This window comes from Xenopus laevis, chromosome 6S (assembly GCF_017654675.1).
Source record: "Xenopus laevis strain J_2021 chromosome 6S, Xenopus_laevis_v10.1, whole genome shotgun sequence".
In the NCBI taxonomy this organism is placed as follows: Eukaryota; Metazoa; Chordata; class Amphibia; order Anura; family Pipidae; genus Xenopus; species Xenopus laevis.
The window spans coordinates 100565292-100587161 of NC_054382.1; positions in this window are offsets into that span (position 1 = coordinate 100565292).

The following is a 21870-nucleotide window of genomic DNA, read 5'->3' on the forward strand; positions in this document are numbered from 1 at the left end:
CCATAGGCTTTCCAAGGTTTTTCTGATCGAAGGATAATCCTTCGATCGATGGATTAAAATCCTTCGAATCGTTCGATTTGAATGATGTAATCGTTCGATCGAACGAATTGCGCAAAATCCTTCGACTTCGATATTCGAAGTCGAAGGATTTTAATTCGGCAGTCGAATATCGATATTCGACCCTAAGTAAATTTGCCCCATAGGGTTACATTGGGTGACTAAGTCACCTGTGGCCTTAAAGCTGTTGTTCAACTTTAAATTAACTATTAGTATTCTGTAGAAAATGGTATTCTGAGACAATTTACAATTGGTCTTCATTTTTTAGTTGTGATTTGTTTCAATTTTTTGTTCAGCAGCTCTCCAGTTTGGGATTCTGGTAGTTATCTGGTTGCTAAGGTCCAATAGGAATAGAGGAGGTCCTAAATAGAAAGATAATAATAAAAAGTAACAATAAACCTTTATCCTAGATCAGATTTTTAGCTGTAGGGGTTAGTGATCCCCATTTAAAAGCTGGAAAGAATCAGAAGAGGAAACCAAATATTTCAAAAACAATTAAAATTTGGCCATACTACAACATACTAAAAGTTAACCTGAAGATGAACCACCCCTTTAAAGGGGTAAGACAAAGATCAGAACTATCTTCTTAACTTTTCAGTTGTTTTACTAAATAAGCTCTATGTACTCTGGACCATTTTGTCTGCGTGTGTCGTAGTTATAAATGTATTTGTTCTTGTTACATGTCTGGTTCTAGATTTAGCTGGGCCACTAACCTCTTCTGTAAAGAATGCAACAATCTTACATCTCGCTTCCAGTAGCAATCTGGCTTCCTTAAACAAATATAAATAGGGTTCAAAGGAATTCGTTTTGAAAGGAGTTATGTTTACGCAGAAGTGGAATGTGCATTTTTTAAAAGTGATATCACTGGTTAGTGCAGAATGATAATAAGCGTAAAGGTTACAAAGAGAAACAGCTTGAAAATGGAACGTCCAGGTTTCAGCACTGTTGGATACATATTAATGATTATCATGGTGTCCTTTTATATGTACCTGGTCCTTAATGGCAGCAGCATGTGAGACAGGGAGTGTTTAAGTCTCTACAATAATCAATTCCTAAACGCTCCCTCTATCTAGAAATATGATTTGCAGTGGGATTGCTGCAAGGTCACTTTTTGGATCAAAGGACAGGTTGAAATAAACATGCTTGGTAAAGTTTAAATTCCATTCATACAGTATATGGGAACATATAATGTAGAGAATTATTTTGACCCTCTAAAAGGGAATATAGGTACTGTATATGTAGGGTGTATGCTTCATTTAATCTTATTAAAGGGATACTGTCATGGGAAAAAAAAAATTTTCCAACATGAATCTGTTAATAGTGCCGCTCCAGCAGAATTCTGTACTGAAATCCATTTCTCAAAAGAGCAAACAGATTTTTTTATATTCAATTTTAAAATCTGACATGGGGCTAGACATTTTGTCAATTTCCCAGCTGCCCCTGGTCATGTGACTTGTGCCTGCACTTTAGGAGAGAAATGCTTTTTGGCAGGCTGCTGTTTTTCATTCTCAATGTAACTGAATGTGTCTCAGGGGGACATGGGTTTTTACTATTGAGTGTTGTTCTTAGATCTACCAGGCAGCTGTTATCTTGTGTTAGGGAGCTGCTATCTGGTTACCTTACCATTGTTCTTTTGTTTGGCTGCTGTGGGGGAAAAAGGGGGGGGTGATATCACTCTAACTTGCAGTACAGCAGTAAAGAGTGATTGAAGTTTATCAGAGCACAAGTCACATCACTTGGGGCAGCTGGGAAATTGACAAAATGTCTAGCCCCATGTCAGATTTCAAAATTGAATATAAAAAATCTGTTTGCTCTTTTGAGAAATGGATTTCAGTGCAGAATTCTGCTGGAGCAGCACTATTAACTGATTCAGTTAACTGATGACAGTATCCCTTTAATATTACCTGTATAGTATTATGTTATAGTTTATTGTATGCATAATATTACTGCATATCTGCATTGACATATATGGGAGTTATCATATTTCTTTCCTGTGCTAGGACATTCTGCATAGTCAACAATGGCAACAGCAATCTTAACATTGTAACATAGTAAGTTAGGTTAAAAAAAAACACACGTCCATCAAGTTCAACTTTTTTAATTCTATACATAACCTTCCTAACTGCTAGTTGATCCAGAGGAAGGCAAAAAAAAAACCCCATTTGAAGTCTCTCCAATTTACCTCAGAGGGGAAAAAATTCCTTCCTGACTCCGAGATGTTAATCGGACTAGATCAACTTGTCCTAGAGGTTATAGACTATGTAGTTGTTCATTACTAGAGAAAACTACTGAAATCATTGTATGTATTGTCTAAAGTTGTCCATACTATTGTATATTATTTTGGTTTTTTTTGTATATATTATATTTTTTATTGTATCCCATGTATGTGTGACTGTATGCCTCTCTCTACAAAATAAGAGGCCCATTTATCAAAGGTCAAATATTATTATTAATATGAATATATAGATATATATATATATATATGCTGTATATGTATATAGTGCCAACATATTTTGCAGTGCTGTAAAGTAAATGTGTTTATAAACTAAATCAAATGAATTACATACATAGAACATATGGAGTTACATACATCACAACCAATACCAATATAGGTGAGGAAGGCCCCTGTGGAAAAGAGCTTACAGTCTAAAAGGAAGAGAATAAGACACAAGGTGTGGGAATGAGCAAAATAAGAATGAAGTGGGTGAGAGATGTGGTACTGTGTGTGGTATTGCATTTGGTATTTAAGCAGAGTGAGGGTAGGCTTCTCTAAATAAGTGCGTTTTAAGAGATCCTTTGAAAGCAGAAAGGTTGGGAGAACAGACAGACCATGGGAGAGCATTCCAGAGGAGGGGTGCAGCCCTTGCAAAGTCTTGAATGCGAGCATGTGAGGAGGCAATGAGAGAAGAATTGAGTAGCAGGTCAGTAGAGGAGCGTAGTAAGCGGTTGGGTGAGTATATATAGATGAGTTCAGAGATGTAGGGTGGGGCAGAGTCATGAAGTGCTTTAAATATCAAGGTCATTAATTTGAATTTTATTCTGAAAGGTAGCGGAAGCCAGTGCAGGGAGTGGCATGGCAGAGGAGGAGCGGTTGCTGAGGTGCATAAGCCTGGCAGTGGTGTTCATTATGGACTGGAGAGCTCACAGTCTCTGGCAGGGAAGGCCAAATAAAAGAGAGTTACAGTAGTCTAGACATGATATGACAAGAGAGTGACTAAGAATTATGGCGGCATCTTGGGTGATAAATGACCTAATTTTGGATATGTTCCTTAGGTGGAAGTGACATGATTTAACAAGTGACTGGATATGAGGAGTGAAGGACATGGCAGAATCTAGGATAACCCCAAGGCACCGGGTGTCAGGGGCCTATTGGCTCCTAGCAGAGAAGTCCGGACTAAGGAGGACGCTTAGTGGTTAAAGTCCAAGTTTGCGGTATCCAAAGGGGTCAGGCGTAAGCGTAGTCAAGTTCATGAAAAAGTTCAATAAGGCAGGCAGCAAGAGTTAGGGTCTAGCAGAGGGTCAGGAATCCAGGAAACAGCAATTTAGGAAACCCAGGAACACAATTCAGCCATTCCTATAATCGGGCATTGAACACGTGACCTGGAAGTCCTTTTATTTTCACGTCATCCAGCCTTCGACAAGACGTGTGGTTCATGGGCACCGCCATCTTGGACTGGATGCCGCCGGAGACGGGAGTGCCATCTGGTACTCCTGACACGGTGCCTGGGGAGACGGTGGTGATTGGAATTGTTAGCTATGATAGATACTTCTGGGATGTTACGGGTGTTGTAGGAAAGAGAACCATTTCCGTTTTAGAGAAGTTTAATTTGAAGTAGCATTGTGACATCCAAGTAGAGATAGTGGACAGGCAGGAGGAGACCCGAGTTAGGAGTTCTGGGTTCAGATCAGGAGAAGAGAGATACATCCGAGTATTGACAGCATAGAGGTGGTAGTGAAAACCAAATGCTGCGAATTTTTGACGAAACCGGTCAAATTCACCCATCCCTAGTTCCTTGTACTGTATCCATTTGTTTAGCCAGCAGGCCAGTTGGTCTGATACCTAATGAGAATTTTATATTTTTGTAAGGCTCTATAAACTGAGAGAACGCATGGCGCATATCCTCGTACTTTGCTCTCTAGTATTGTTTTAAAGCATCATATCAAACATATTCCCTTTATACTTTCTTAGCTATAACTAGCTGATCTTCTATTGGTTAAGGAATGATGTTCTTAGGAATGAAATATCCCCCTCTATATACAGTAAGTGCAAAAAGTATGTTTATGTAGGGGATCAGACAAATCCTTCTCCAGTTTTTCTGTCTGTGACATCATCCAGCCCAATTACAGGCTGGAGAGCCATCCGATTGTTTGGGCACCCCAGTGCATCCTTGGGGTAGAGGGAGTGCCTGACTTTGGAGCCATTTGTACAGGGTCTCTGACAGAGTTTAACAGGGGCTATTGTACTTAGACTGTGAGTCTGTCCCTAAGATGGAAATAGTGACACAGTTATGCTAAAACAAGAATGATGATTGGATGCCTCTGGATCAGCCCCATGGAAGAAGAAATGGTTAAATAGTCATCTGTTGTATTGCTTATTGTCCCCCAACGTCCTCACGAGCTTTCAGGGCGTGTGAGCTATTATTTAATACTCTGTATTGTAATAATCTGTATTAATGTATACCTCATATAAAGCTGTCTGGTTAATATCCTGAGTGAATCTGAATGGTTCAAGTCAGGCCCAGGGGGAACTTCGGGGCCAGGCTCGATTTGAGTAAGTATTTATTTAAATCCAAGAGAGACTTACTCATTGTGGGTGAGAATCATATATCCCAAGTGGAGAATCATATCGATAGACGAGCGTCAAAATATACAAAAATATATTCTATAGATATATATATATTATCCGTAAATTTGAATACAACATTTCTCGTACGACAGAACCCCCCTGAGGTTTGCTCCTCAGTGTTCCATAGGTGGAGGCACTGCACTGTAAATCCCAGTTCCCAGTACTTTTCATACACAAAAGGGACTCAGGGCCCCTGGATTGCCAAGGCTAACTTGCTATTTAAAGAGACAGTAACCAAATAAGTTGTGAAAAAATCTACTCACCCTGGTGATCCAGTGGTGCGGCGGGGACGCCGCCACGCCAGTCCATTCTAATTATTGACGCGGACGTGCGATCGTCTGACGCAGACGCGCAATGGCGTGAAAATCTTGGCGCGAAACTGGCGCTATAAAAATCTAAGTTGGGCTGCTAGACCTTGCCCGTGATAGGATCTGATTCGTGTGTTTCCTGAGCTTTAAGCTATCTGTTATTCTGTCTGATTCCTGTTTTGACCCTTGCCTGGCTAATGACTATTCTGAACTCCTGATTCCTGACCATTGCCTGTTATACGACTACCTCTTCCACTGAATCCTTTCTGATTGATTACCCGGTTTGACCCTTGCCTGCCTGACTACACTTGTACTCTGCCTGCCCCGACCCGGCTTAATCTGACTACGATTTTGTCTCACGCCTTGTACTGTGACTTTCAGCCCAAAGACTCTTGCTTTACAGTTGTGCCCCTCTGCTTGTTTAGAACCCCTCGCCTTGCACCTCTCGTTTTAAGACCTGGCGCCAGTAGCTGAGGCCTCCTCCCGAAGCCAAAGGCGGCTGCTATAGGCAGAAGCACGAGCCGAGACCAGGTGCTTGGCATCGGGTGCCAACCGTTACATAAAAGTTACATGTGCTTTACTGCTGCACCTAAATTACAAATGCTGAAACCCTTTTTGGTAGAAGATTAATTGTACAACTATGTAATTTATCTTCAGGGTTTCAGGCAATATGACTGATGTTTATTAACTATATTTTATGAGAAAACAATGCTCTCATTAAGAAGAAAACAAGTCATAAACTTTCTACATTTCACTACATGCTGTTTTGTATCCTGCAAGTTGCACCTCAGGAAATGCACGTGACTGGCGACTTTCTTTTCAATATCACAATGCTTCAAAATCCATCTCTGGAAAATTTATTGCCTTCCCCCATTTGTAATAATTTTTTTTATGAACTAATTCACTATTGTGCTCAGAGTCTGCATCAGTTCCTAGAGCTCTCTCAGGAAAGGGTAACCAAAATTCAGGCTAGGGAGGAAGTCAGCTTCTCTCAAGAGAGATGAGACGATAAAGGAGAAATGTGTTGTTTTGTCCAGGCATGTACACAAAGCACCCCTACTCAGGGAATAGGGTTATTTTTTGTGGTGCGACTTGCAAAGTTACTACGACATTACAGTTGTGTTTAGTTTCCAGTATCCTGTTTAGAGAATGAACAAGCAAAATTATTATTTAATTGGATATTTAACTATCAGTAATATAACTGTAACAACCTCTTGGTGAGCCCCCTGGTGCCAAGTTTGTACCATCTTACCAACTCGGGTCCTGAGTCCCCTTTGCAAGGTGAAAGGGTACTGGGAATTCTTCTCATGGCAGTGCCTCCACCTATTGGGATCCGGTAATACACCTGCGAGTGGCCCCATTAGGAAAACATTCAACACACACTTTGCTTTATAATAATATTTTTAAACTTTATACAAAGAAAGTGCAGATTAAAGGGTAAGTAAAACTGGCATAATACAAATATGCATTTAAAAGCATGACCCACTACCCCGGGGAACCTGTGACAGTCCTATCCTAGTAATTCCCTGCCAGTCAAAGTCCTGCACTACTCCTTTTTTGAAGAGTCTCTGTCCCTTTTTTCTCTGTCCCTTTTCCCAACAAGATGGTCCCAGGTAGCGATATTGCCCAAATACCTTTCCCTCCGGACTAGGTACTTGCTCCCACGTGGCAGGCACACAAAAAGCCTGTGTCACATTAGGAGGCACATCAAATCCTCTTCCTCTACCCTGCCCAGGCAGACTCACCCAGGGCTCACACAGAGCTGAAGCAGGCATCCAAGTGATGGCATCCCCATAGGCTCTAAGCTCTCCTAACTGAGCATCCACTTGCTTGATCCATTGCTGAACTAGAGCTCCCAGCACTGTCTATAGCGCAAGCACACACAATCAAGTTTGAAAAATCCGGAGCTTCTAACCCTCCTGGTCTAACTCCCAGTCATGGGGCTGCCACCCCAGCCTAAGAGGCCTCCTGCCTCTATATCTTGCCGGCTCGAATCACTATCTCCTCTGTGAAGTAGTATCCAGCAGTAACATGGCACAAATCTGTAATCGCTGTGTGTGCACCTGGCTCTCCCTTTTATGGTAACATGGTGCAGCAGCGACACCTAGTGACATCCTCTGGTATCTGCCATGCTGCACCAGCACAAGGGCTCTGGCCCCTGCCAAGCCCCTCGGAAACCCTGTAGCTCAAGTCCAAACAGGGGTTTCAACACCATGTGACTCAGACCGGAAGAGAATTAACCCTATGGGTCCCTACATAACTAATCTAGTGTTAATAATTTTATAGCACACCAACTGCCACAGTAGAGAGAACAGATAATCTAAAAATGCAAGGCTTGACAAAATGAGTTTGTTCTCCCTAACAGAGATATGCATAAAAGGGGATATGAGTAACATTCAAATATATACCAGAGGTGGCTTAAGGGTGTAAGGGTGCTGGAGGAAGCATGCATCTCCGCCGCCCACTAGACCACCAGGTATCATTACACATACATTTATATATCATATAATTTTTGCGTTAAAATAATAGGTAAAATGTATGTTTAGCACAAGCCCTATACTGTAATTTAATCTAGCGAGTGCCTCTGTGCAGAAATGTTGGGTCATTTTAGAATTTGTATCTAATGTATCTAGCCCTGCTCTTAAGGAACAATGGCACAGATTAAACTCAATGAGAAATCATTTTTTATGGTTTCTCATGTGGGCGAGATTTAACTCGAGGAGAACTTTTCTGGAATTGTATCTAGTATAGGTAAATCTAAAAACAACTGGACTTGCTGAATAATCAATGAAGACGTTTCACTACTCATCCGAGCAGCTTCTTTAGTTCAATTGACAGGTGTGGAAAGTTCTCGGCATATAAACTATTCCACTAATCCAATCACAATGGCAGGTGACATTTGAAGAAATTCACAGAGGTGTTGATTCTGTGTAGTTACTGTGATATGATTATCAAATGTGTCATGCAACCCCTAGAAACAGGTGTTAATTGTGAGAGTTGCATGAATGGATGTGTGAAGTGTTCTGAAACCGCCGGGGTACAGATGTTAGAACAGCATTGTATGTAGCAGACAGGTGGTGTCTCCAATTTGAATACAACATTTCTCGTACGACAGAACCCCCCTGAGGTTTGCTCCTCAGTGTTCCATAGGTGGAGGCACTGCACTGTAAATCCCAGTTCCCAGTACTTTTCATACACAAAAGGGACTCAGGGCCCCTGGATTGCCAAGGCTAACTTGCTATTTAAAGAGACAGTAACCAAATAAGTTGTGATAAAATCTACTCACCCTGGTGATCCAGTGGTGCGGCGGGGACGCCGCCACGCCAGTCCATTCTAATTATTGACGCGGACGTGCGATCGTCTGACGCAGACGCGCAATGGCGTGAAAATCTTGGCGCGAAACTGGCGCTATAAAAATCTAAGTTGGGCTGCTAGACCTTGCCCGTGATAGGATCTGATTCGTGTGGTTCCTGAGCTTTAAGCTATCTGTTATTCTTTCTGATTCCTGTTTTGACCCTTGCCTGGCTAATGACTATTCTGAACTCCTGATTCCTGACCATTGCCTGTTATACGACTACCTCTTCCACTGAATCCTTTCTGATTGATTACCCGGTTTGACCCTTGCCTGCCTGACTACACTTGTACTCTGCCTGCCCCGACCCGGCTTAATCTGACTACGATTTTGTCTCACGCCTTGTACTGTGACTTTCAGCCCAAAGACTCTTGCTTTACAGTTGTGCCCCTCTGCTTGTTTAGAACCCCTCGCCTTGCACCTCTCGTTTTAAGACCTGGCGCCAGTAGCTGAGGCCTCCTCCCGAAGCCAAAGGCGGCTGCTATAGGCAGAAGCACGAGCCGAGACCAGGTGCTTGGCATCGGGTGCCAACCGTTACATAAAAGTTACATGTGCTTTACTGCTGCACCTAAATTACAAATGCTGAAACCCTTTTTGGTAGAAGATTAATTGTACAACTATGTAATTTATCTTCAGGGTTTCAGGCAATATGACTGATGTTTATTAACTATATTTTATGAGAAAACAATGCTCTCATTAAGAAGAAAACAAGTCATAAACTTTCTACATTTCACTACATGCTGTTTTGTATCCTGCAAGTTGCACCTCAGGAAATGCACGTGACTGGCGACTTTCTTTTCAATATCACAATGCTTCAAAATCCATCTCTGGAAAATTTATTGCCTTCCCCCATTTGTAATAATTTTTTTTATGAACTAATTCACTATTGTGCTCAGAGTCTGCATCAGTTCCTAGAGCTCTCTCAGGAAAGGGTAACCAAAATTCAGGCTAGGGAGGAAGTCAGCTTCTCTCAAGAGAGATGAGACGATAAAGGAGAAATGTGTTGTTTTGTCCAGGCATGTACACAAAGCACCCCTACTCAGGGAATAGGGTTATTTTTTGTGGTGCGACTTGCAAAGTTACTACGACATTACAGTTGTGTTTAGTTTCCAGTATCCTGTTTAGAGAATGAACAAGCAAAATTATTATTTAATTGGATATTTAACTATCAGTAATATAACTGTAACAACCTCTTGGTGAGCCCCCTGGTGCCAAGTTTGTACCATCTTACCAACTCGGGTCCTGAGTCCCCTTTGCAAGGTGAAAGGGTACTGGGAATTCTTCTCATGGCAGTGCCTCCACCTATTGGGATCCGGTAATACACCTGCGAGTGGCCCCATTAGGAAAACATTCAACACACACTTTGCTTTATAATAATATTTTTAAACTTTATACAAAGAAAGTGCAGATTAAAGGGTAAGTAAAACTGGCATAATACAAATATGCATTTAAAAGCATGACCCACTACCCCGGGGAACCTGTGACAGTCCTATCCTAGTAATTCCCTGCCAGTCAAAGTCCTGCACTACTCCTTTTTTGAAGAGTCTCTGTCCCTTTTTTCTCTGTCCCTTTTCCCAACAAGATGGTCCCAGGTAGCGATATTGCCCAAATACCTTTCCCTCCGGACTAGGTACTTGCTCCCACGTGGCAGGCACACAAAAAGCCTGTGTCACATTAGGAGGCACATCAAATCCTCTTCCTCTACCCTGCCCAGGCAGACTCACCCGGGGCTCACACAGAGCTGAAGCAGGCATCCAAGTGATGGCATCCCCATAGGCTCTAAGCTCTCCTAACTGAGCATCCACTTGCTTGATCCATTGCTGAACTAGAGCTCCCAGCACTGTCTATAGCGCAAGCACACACAATCAAGTTTGAAAAATCCGGAGCTTCTAACCCTCCTGGTCTAACTCCCAGTCATGGGGCTGCCACCCCAGCCTAAGAGGCCTCCTGCCTCTATATCTTGCCGGCTCGAATCACTATCTCCTCTGTGAAGTAGTATCCAGCAGTAACATGGCACAAATCTGTAATCGCTGTGTGTGCACCTGGCTCTCCCTTTTATGGTAACATGGTGCAGCAGCGACACCTAGTGACATCCTCTGGTATCTGCCATGCTGCACCAGCACAAGGGCTCTGGCCCCTGCCAAGCCCCTCGGAAACCCTGTAGCTCAAGTCCAAACAGGGGTTTCAACACCATGTGACTCAGACCGGAAGAGAATTAACCCTATGGGTCCCTACATAACTAATCTAGTGTTAATAATTTTATAGCACACCAACTGCCACAGTAGAGAGAACAGATAATCTAAAAATGCAAGGCTTGACAAAATGAGTTTGTTCTCCCTAACAGAGATATGCATAAAAGGGGATATGAGTAACATTCAAATATATACCAGAGGTGGCTTAAGGGTGTAAGGGTGCTGGAGGAAGCATGCATCTCCGCCGCCCACTAGACCACCAGGTATCATTACACATACATTTATATATCATATAATTTTTGCGTTAAAATAATAGGTAAAATGTATGTTTAGCACAAGCCCTATACTGTAATTTAATCTAGCGAGTGCCTCTGTGCAGAAATGTTGGGTCATTTTAGAATTTGTATCTAATGTATCTAGCCCTGCTCTTAAGGAACAATGGCACAGATTAAACTCAATGAGAAATCATTTTTTATGGTTTCTCATGTGGGCGAGATTTAACTCGAGGAGAACTTTTCTGGAATTGTATCTAGTATAGGTAAATCTAAAAACAACTGGACTTGCTGAATAATCAATGAAGACGTTTCACTACTCATCCGAGCAGCTTCTTTAGTTCAACTGACAGGTGTGGAAAGTTCTCGGCATATAAACTATTCCACTAATCCAATCACAATGGCAGGTGACATTTGAAGAAATTCACAGAGGTGTTGATTCTGTGTAGTTACTGTGATATGATTATCCAATGTGTCATGCAACCCCTAGAAACAGGTGTTAATTGTGAGAGTTGCATGAATGGATGTGTGAAGTGTTCTGAAACCGCCGGGGTACAGATGTTAGAACAGCATTGTATGTAGCAGACAGGTGGTGTCGAAGGCCTCCACCTCTATTCAGGGATGGTTTCTCCACCTTGACTTGAATCGCCTCTTTCACGCCTCGTTCAAACCAGTGGTCTTCTTTATCCAAGATTTGGACCTTGCCATCTTCAAACAAGTGTCCCTTGTCTTTTAGATGACTTTTAGCTGTCTTTCTATACCTAAAAGACAAGGGACACTACTTTGAAGATAGCAAGGTCCAAATCTTGGATAAAGAAGACCGCTGGTTTGAACGAGACGTGAAAGAGGCGATTCATGTCAAGGTGGAGAAACCATCCCTGAACAGAGGCAGGGGCCTCGACACCACCTGTCTGCTACATACAATGCTGCTCTAACATCTGTACCCCGGCAGTTTCAGAACACTTCACACATCCATTCATGCAACTCTCACAATTAACACCTGTTTCTAGGGGTTGCATGACACATTGGTTACCTATCACAGTAACTACACAGAATCAACACCTCTGTGAATTTCTTCAGATGTCACCTTTTTGAAGAGTTGCAATGTGCCATTGTGATTGGATTAGTGGAAGAGTTTATATGCCGAGAACTTCCCACACCAGTCAGTTGAACTGAAGAAGCTGCTCGGATGAGTAGTGAAACGTCTTCATTGATTACTCAGCAAGTCCAGTTGTTTTTAGATTTACCTATACTAGATATACCATGACCTGGATGAATGAAAATCTTCATAGTTATTTTCTGGAATTGAATAAGGAGATTAGTCTTTCTCATCAAATTGAATCTGGTCCAATGCATTTTATAAGTGACTAATGCATTAAAAAATGCAAAGGGAATTTTAGATATTTGTGACTTCCTTCCACAGATTTGTTGTAGAGAGATCTGCTAATTTTAAGAGGAGAGTTTCTTATCGTACAGTTTGGCAGGTAACAGGGCTATATATTAAGGGTTTGGTGCAAGTGCAGGAGTGCAAAGGGGTGCAAAATCACAGCCCTTATGGCATATGCACAAAGTTTAGCCCTTGAGCAGTGTGATCTGTGCCCTGTACTACATGGAAAAGCTAGAGCAGGGCCAGAACTAGGGGTAAGCAGAAGAGGCACCTGCCAAAGGCACAACGATAGGGGGGCGTTGAGCAGGTAACAATTAAAGTTTCTTCTGCCCACTCCTAGTCCATGTCGCAGTCTCTTCCCCCTCTGTTGCTCCTCCTTCCCTATCACCACTCTCACATCCCTCCCCTCTGCCACTCTCCCATCCCTCCCTGTCCTCCCCTCTGCTACAGTGTATGTGCGGGCACGTTCACGTTCTGCCGCGCATGGGGGGGAGCAAGGGTGACTGGTCGAGATGCACCCGGCTTTGCCTGCCAACCATACAAAGGCATGACCATATAAAGGCATGAGGATAAAGGCTGAATGCTTTTATACAGGTAATGGAACTCCAAGGTGGCTTTTAATAGCCTCATATTTTACAACAGGGGGTACTTTTTTATTATAATACATCATTTTCACTGTCATATGATGGAAATACCATCACTGAGCACCATCATGGCTCCAAAAAGGCTTTTTACACTGATTAGCGTTAATTCAAAGACAGTTCTTGTGGTGGTTCCTTGGGTGCTCCGCCTCTGGCATCCCTTATACATTCGATTTGTAGTAACAGTTGGAAACACTCACAAACGCAGCATAACTGCAATTAGGCTTTTTATTCCATTACCACACAACATGTTTCGGGCACCTGGCCCTTTCTCAAGTGTGCTGTTGTGTATTATCTATAGTGAATAATGTACACCATTTTAAAATATAAGGATATTATAAATCACCTAGAAGTTCTATGGCCATAAAAAGGCCAATTACTTTTATACAGGTCATTGAATTTTAATATCCTCATATATTACAACAGGGTTTACGTGGCACACTATATAATACACAAGCATCAGTGAGTCAAGTGATACAAATGATATCACTAAGCAATGATTATAACTGATGACATCACTAAGCACTGTTTATAAGGATATAATTTACAAGATATTGATGACTCTTGTGTATTACAAAGAGATATTCACTCGCTAATGAATATTATTATATATTTTAATATTCCCAACAACAGGTTATATGTTCCTCATGCATTTCTTTGACTTTTATGGAAATTGTTAAGGTATGAGAGGTGCATCAGTGCAATAACACATTCCAAAGGCAGAGCAAGTATTTGCCTTCAAGCCTCCTAGAGTCCCTACAGGTGAAAGGGAAACACGATAGTAGGATAACAGAGAGGGAATGAAAACAGGAAACAGATGTCTGGTGACGTGTTGCGATTGGGTAGGATTTGCTCACTTAACGTACATTTAGGCGAAAGGCAGCTGTATCCTGGTCCTGATATTATAATGTTGTCCATAGCTCCTGAGCCAAAACAGCCACGTTCCTCAAGATCCGGTCATTCTCATTTGACAGAACAATCTTAAAGGTGATTTTGCATAGCTTTAGTGTAGCTTCCACTTATAAATTGGAACATTTGATTGTTCTTTCATCACCTTTGCTTTCCACTGTACATGACATTCAAGACTCGAAAACAGTGTGAAAAACAACTATATGTAAAAATATACACACACACACACATATATACAATAAAGATACTTGTTTGTGCCTGCATTTTTGACAATGCCAAGAAACTATTAATCAGTCGTAAACAGCTATGCCAAAAGGAGTTTTAATACAGCTAGTGATGGACAAATCTGTCCCATTTTGCTTTGCAGAAAAATTCAGTAAACTGAAAAAATTCGCGAAATGGCAAAAGATTGCCAAACACATTTTTTACGCATTCAACAATCGTTTCTTACTCTAAATTCATTAAAGTCAATGGGTGTTTTTTTCTTATGGTTCCTTTTTTGTCAGCGACATTTTTGTCTTGGCGACTTTTTTGTTTAGTGACTTTTTTGTCCAAATGCTTTAAAGCTAATGCCCTTTTTTATTATGATGACTTTTTTGTGTCAGCGGAAATTTTGTTTTGGTGACTTTTTGTCCAAATGCGAATGCATGCCTGGCGGGTAAATTTGCTCATCACTAAATACAGCTGATTCTAGAATGCTTTTTAATAAGAGAACTGTGGTACACAGCTAGAACATTATCTTCATTTAGCTACACTATTCTAAAAATGTGTACATCTAACCTCATTACTCATTACATTATTCTAAATAAACCCAAATATATTCTTGCACCATATGTTCCAGTTTGGCAAGGTATCTACTATCCTCAGAATGCTCAGGAACTGGGGTTTTCTGAATAAGGGATCTCTCCATAACGTGAAGCACCTTTTCTTTAAAGGAGAACTAAACCCTAAAGTTAAAATACTCCTACTCCCCTACCCTACATAGGTCCCCCTCCCTCCTCCCCCCCAGCCTAAGTGTTACCCCGTGCAAATGCCCTATAGTCTTTACTTACCCCTCCGTGCAGATTCTGTCCAGCGGAGTTCACAAGCACCATCTTCAGCCTCTTTGGTAATCATTGGAATGAGACCGGCGCTTCTGCAACTTTCGTGAGTTTCGGTGCATGCGCAGTTGTCGCAAGACAGAAAATTGCTCCAACTACGTATACGCCAATACAGCACTTACTTCCCAGAAGATTACCGAAGAGAAGAAGATGGCTCCCGTGAACTGGACAGAATCTGCACGGAGGGGCAAGTAAAGATTTAGGGGCATTGTCCCGGGGTAGCAGCTAGGATGGGGGGGCCTATGTAGGGTAGTAGGGGTTGTTTAACTTTAGGGTTGAATTCTTCTTTAAGGCTGGTGAAAAACTGATTTGGATTTAAGCAGAATAATTTCAAATGCAAAATACTACTTTATCATTATAGAGAAAACGCAAATCAGTCAAACATTAAAATGTTTTGTTTAAAAAGGACACTGTTATTCTTTATTTATATAGTGCTGATATATTCCGCAGTGCATTAGAGAGATTGTTCATCATTCACATCAGTCCCTGCCCCAGTGGAGCTTACAATCTAACAATATCATATTCACACACACTGTGGTCATTTTTATCAGGAGCAAATTAATCTGCCTGTAAGTTTCTGGAGCATGGCAGGAAAACTATAAACTTTTTGCAAATAGCGTCCTGACTATAGAGCTACAGGCTCTTTGCTAGGGATGGGCTGCACCTCAATGATGATGGGGCAGCTGTTTTGGGAGAGAAGATGGCTAGAGGGTTGGAGGAGATTTTAAACTAGGTGTGGGGGGGAGGGTTCAGTAAAAGATTCAGTGGTAGACAGGTTAGATGAGATAGTGGGCAAAGAAAGGGAAAATGGGGGAGGAGATTTGGCTAGGGATACTGTTAAGGATAGGGACGACCACATGTCATATGTTCAATATGGTGCCAGTATTAAATGTATGTTTACAAATGCAAGAAGTCTGACTGGTAAAATGGGAGAGCTGGAGCTGCTGGTGATGGAAGGAAAATATGATGTGATTGGTGTGGCCGAAACATGGCTGAATGAGTCGCATGACTGGGCAGTAAATATCAGTGGCTATACTTTGTTTCGGAGGGACAGAGGCAATAGAAAAGGAGGAGGGGTATGTCTGTATGTTAGGCAGGATTTAAAAGCTCATATAAAGGAGGAGGTTATGTTAGAAAATGAGGGGCCAGAAGTCGTATGGGTGGAGTTCTTCACCAATTGTAAAGAATCCAGCAAATTAATTGTAGGAGTATGCTATAGACCCCCTAATGTAAGTGAGGAGGAAGAGACAAAGCTCCTAATGCAAATAGAAAAGGCTGCTAGTTTAGGTAAAGTAATGATAATGGGGGATTTTAATTACCCAGATATTGACTGGAGCAACGGTACTGCTAGATCAGTTAATGGGAACAAGTTTATAAACTTATTGCACGACAATTTTTTAGCACAGGTTGTTGAGGAGCCTACCAGAAAAAATGCTATTCTTGATTTAGTGATCTCAAATGACCCAGAACTTATAGCAAATGTGCAAGTCATTGAACCCCTGGGTAATAGTGACCATAATGTTATATCTTTTAATGTCTGGTGCAAAAAACAAAAATATACTGGGGCAACAAAAACCATGAATTTTGCCAAAGCTAATTTTAGTGCCTTGAGGGCTGCCCTACAGAGCATTGATTGGGGCATTAGGTTTTCAGCTAAAAACACAGAACAGAAATGGTTGTCCTTTAAAATGATATTAAATCATTACTGTTCTCAATTTATTCCCTTAAGGACTAAACGTAGAAGCTCTAAGAATCATCCTGTGTGGCTTAATACAGAGGTAAAGATGTTAATGGGAAAGAAGAGAAAGGCATTTAAAAACTACAAATCTGTAGGGACAGAAGCTGCATTTAATGAATATAAACACTGTAATAAATGTTGTAAATCAGCAATCCGGAAGGCTAAGAAAAGAAATGAAGAGTTAATTGCGGTGGAGGTGAAAATTAACCCTAAAAAGTTTTTTAAATATATTAATAGTAAAAAGATGCAGGTTGAGAGTGTTGCTCCATTAAATAATGGTACCAGTATGGTTGTAACAGATACAGATAAGGCAAATGTGTTAAATCAGTTCTTTTCTTCAGTGTATACAATAGAGGAGTCTGGGTTCACAGGCTCACTTAATAACTGCACGGATGGTTCAGCTCAATCTAGTCAGTGGCTGACTCAGGATATGATTCAAAAAGCTTTAATACAAATTAATGTAAACAAGGCTCCAGGGCCTGATGGCATACACCCCCGGGTTCTAAGAGAGCTTAGTTCAGTTTTAGACCAGCCCTTATTTCTGATTTTCTCAGATTCACTGTCATCTGGTATGGTGCCTATGGATTGGAGAAAAGCTGATGTTATTCCAATATTTAAAAAGGGATTACGATCTCAGCCTGGCAATTATAGGCCAGTAAGCTTGACATCTGTGGTGGGCAAATTATTTGAAGGCTTGTTAAGGGATCACATACAAAATTTTGTCCTAATGAATGGCATTATGAGCAACAATCAGCATGGCTTTATGAAGGATAGGTCATGTCAGACGAATTTGATTGCATTTTATGATGTGGTAAGTAAGATTCTGGATAGTGGGGGGGCAGTAGATGCGATCTATTTGGATTTTGCCAAAGCGTTTGATACTGTGCCCCACAAACGGCTGCTTTCTAAACTAAGGTCTGTTGGGCTTAATGAAGTCGTTTGCACATGGATAGGAAACTGGCTACAGGATCGGGTACAGAGAGTGGTTGTTAATGGGACATTCTCTACTTGGAGTAAGGTTCTTAGTGGGGTCCCCCAGGGCTCAGTATTGGGTCCACTTTTATTTAACTTGTTCATTAATGACTTAGGGGAGGGTGTTGTAAGTAATGTATCAGTGTTTGCAGATGACACAAAACTATCCAGCCCAATTAATTCCATCCAGGATGTGGCATCCTTGCAACAGGATCTTGACAAACTGGCAATCTGGGCAGCTAAGTGGCAAATGAGATTCAATGTTGATAAATGTAAAGTCATGCACCTGGGATGTAAAAATATCCAAACCACTTATACCCTTAATGGGACTGCACTAGGCAAATCCATTATGGAAAAGGACCTTGGAGTCCTTGTAGATGATAAACTTGGCTGTAGCAAGCAATGCCAGTCAGCAGCATCAAGGGCAAATAAGGTCTTGAGCTGTATTAAAAGGGGCATAGAGTCACGGGAGGAGGGGGTCATTCTTCCACTGTATAGAGCACTTGTAAGGCCCCATCTAGAATATGCCGTACAGTTTTGGTCTCCATCACTCAAACAGGACATTATTGTATTAGAGAGGGTACAGAGAAGGGCAACTAAGCTGGTAAAAGGTATTGAAAATCTTAGCTATGAGGAAAGACTGGCCAAATTGGGGATGTTCACGCTGGAGAAGAGGCGCTTAAGGGGTGATATGATGACTATGTATAAATATATAAGGGGATCATATAACAATCTCTCTAATGCTTTATTTACCAGTAGGTCTTTCCAGCTGACATGAGGTCACCCATTCCGATTAGAAGAAAAGAGGTTCTGCCTAAATATTCGGAAGGGGTTTTTTACAGTGAGAGCTGTGAAGATGTGGAATTCTCTCCCTGAATCAGTTGTACAGGCTGATACATTAGATAGATTTAAGAAGGGGTTGGATGGCTTTTTAGCAAGTAAGGGAATACAGGGTTATGGGAAATAGCTCATAGTCCAAGTTGATCCAGGGACTAGTCCGATTGCCATTTTGGAGTCAGGAAGGAATTTTTCCCCCTCTATGGCAAATTGGAGAGGTTTCAGATGGGTTTTTTGCCTTCCTCTGGATCAACTGGCAGATAGTTAGTTAATAAACAAAAAAAAAAAAAAAAAGGTTGAACTCGATGGACATGTGTCTTTTTTCAACCTTACTTACTATGTTACTATGTATAATGAAACCTAAGATCTCAGTGTTGCAAGGCAGCAGAAATCATCCTAAGGTATTGTTGTTGCTGAGATTTCTGGGTAATGGGCTTTAGGATAGTTGATCACCAATAAAGGTAAGACTGTTGGGGGAATGAACAATGTGGTGATTTATATCACCTTTGTACCTGCCATATGGTGGGTGGGGCTATGAATTACTTTTTTCGGTAATTGTCTGCAATTGTCCTGTGATTTGCATGAAATCGTATATAAGGGAAGGGAACAAGGGGAATTGGCTCCAGTTTATAGGTCACGAACTGAGAAGACCTGTGTTTGGAAAACAGGTTGGTGTTGGAAGGCTAAATACTTAACCAGAAATATTCCTTCACTGGGTTCACATTGGCTCACTTGTATCTGCTTATGATCAATATTCATTAAAGGGCATGTAAAGGCAAAAAAATAAAATCCCATTTTTACTTTCTTTAATGAAAAAGAAACCTATCTCCAATATACTTTAATGAAAAATGTGTACTGTTTTTAATAAGAAACCTGACTTTATGCAGTGAAATTCTCCCTTCATTTACTGCTATGGATAGGAATTGTCAGATGGTCCTTAACTGCTGAGCAGGGAAACAATCATACTTATGAACAGCAGGGGGAGCCCCCGCTTTACTTCCCAGCCATGCAGAACTCAAGCAGCTTTGTTTATGACGATCCCTAAGCAGCCAAGACCACACTGAGCATGTGCACAGTCTTAGTCTTGCAAAGATGTTTAACAAAGTTACAAGATGGTGACCCCCTGTAGCCAACTTTGAAAGCATAACTTATTTGTTTGATTAGGCTTGTGGTGCAGTAAGTTCATGTTTATATTTAGTGTACAAAATACAGCATTTCTAGCCTTATTCTATTTTAGACTTTGCATGCCCTTTAAGTTTTCCTTGTTACAGGTACTCAAGTGGCATCAATAAAAACCATGTCACAAGGCAGTGACAAAGTCAGGTCTTACAACCTTTATGTTTCTGCATATAAATCCAATGGACTTAAAAAATGTCACTGAGAGGCCTTTTAAATGGAAAATAAACTATGATTTGTATTACCTGGTGAATCTGTAAATTGTATCCTGAATATGTGTATTCTCTTTTGCTGTGTCATTTTAATACCACACTCCCCTTGTTTGATCTTTCTGAACGTATTCCAATTTCTACAGCTGCTCAAATCATATTAGAATCTACTGTATTCAACAATTCCTAATACATGACGTGTAGCAATATTTCATTTCCCCAGGGGACCGGCCATACTGACAGACTTGAGTTCTTTGCTTCCTGTTTGTTATTTGTTCGGCTTTAGAGCCTTTGCACAATGTATTTCAAAGCAAGAAGAATTACACTGCCATAACAGGAAAGAGATTTGTCAGGAACAAACAGGATAAAGCTATTCAAATATATTTACAGTATATACGCAACTATTTATTGGGAGTGAGGCGCCTGGAGAAAGCATGCATTTTATTCAATGAATGCCTTCCGATCATTTAGTCATAATGAAATAAATTTGGGTATTACCCAAAGGTCACCTGAACTTGTGTATCCAGAGTGTCAATATTGCTTCATTTTGGCAAAGTGACAAGAAATGTCAGGGACCCTGTACAAAACTGTATTTGTGTTTTTCTAAGTGCTAGATACCAGAGACTACACTGTACTGTAATAATCTGGGCTGATTATAAATCCTTTTTTTATAGAGATTGCACTGGTGTCTATGCTGCAATAGTATGTGATTGGGAATCACCAATTATTTTAAAGGGGTTGTTCACTCTCAAACAACTAGTCTAGTTGTCGACTTTTTCCAATTACTTTCTATTTTTTGTTGTGACTGTTTTTCTAATATTGAAGTGTAAAGTGTCATTTTTCACCTTCTAAAGCAGCTCTGGGTGGGGGTCGCCGACCCCCAAAACTGTTTTAAATTGATACATTTAATGGATACATTTCTTTGTCCCTGCTGAGCAGAATCCCTGGGTTTCATAAGAGGCAGCTGTTAGAATTGATACAATAGTTACTAATACTCCAGAGATGCTGCTAAAAATGTATCAAATAAATGTTGCAAATTTATAACAGTTCAGAGTCTGCACCTGAATTATTGAGCTGCCACACTCAAACACCAGAGACAGGGACATTCAACTTTAAACTTAGATTTTGGAAAAACAGTAAAAAAAAATAATGAAAAGTAATTGAAAAAAGTCTTTATTTCTGGGGAACAATCTGAAAACAACTGAACTGAAAAAAGTGTTTGGAAGGCGAACGACCCCTTTAAGAAGGTGAACAACCCCTTTAAGAAACATTTATATTGTATGTGTATTTTATACATATATATATATATATATATATATATATACACACAACTGGTGGTCAACCCACTGGTCACCACAGGTTTCAGGTCAAACCCGCCGATCATTAGTCAGGAGAGTTTCAGCAGCTAGTACAGTGGCCAGAACTCCTCTCTATAGACTAAATAATGACAAACACATCAAACCCATCACATTATAGCTAATAAAACTGAAATGACCTAGTAATAGGGAAATTATTCAAATATAAGCAAGGTTAACCAATACTTAAAAACTAAATAAAAAATAAAATATAATTAACTAAAGAGCTGTCCATTACATCTACATTATGAAAAGATTTAAAGATTTGCATCATAGAATTGCATCATAGAAACATAGTTCATAGTGTCATAGGGGCAAATTTACTAACCTCCGAAAATTCGCCAGCGATGGCTTTGCTCACAGCGCAACACTTTGCCAGGCATAGATCCGCCAGGACAATGCTAATTCACTAAAATCTGAAGTTGCGTCCAGGGCACCAAACGCTGGCGAAGTTGCGCTAGCATTACTGAGCCAAACAAATCGAAGTTGCACTAGCGTTGCCTAATTTGCATACGGCGG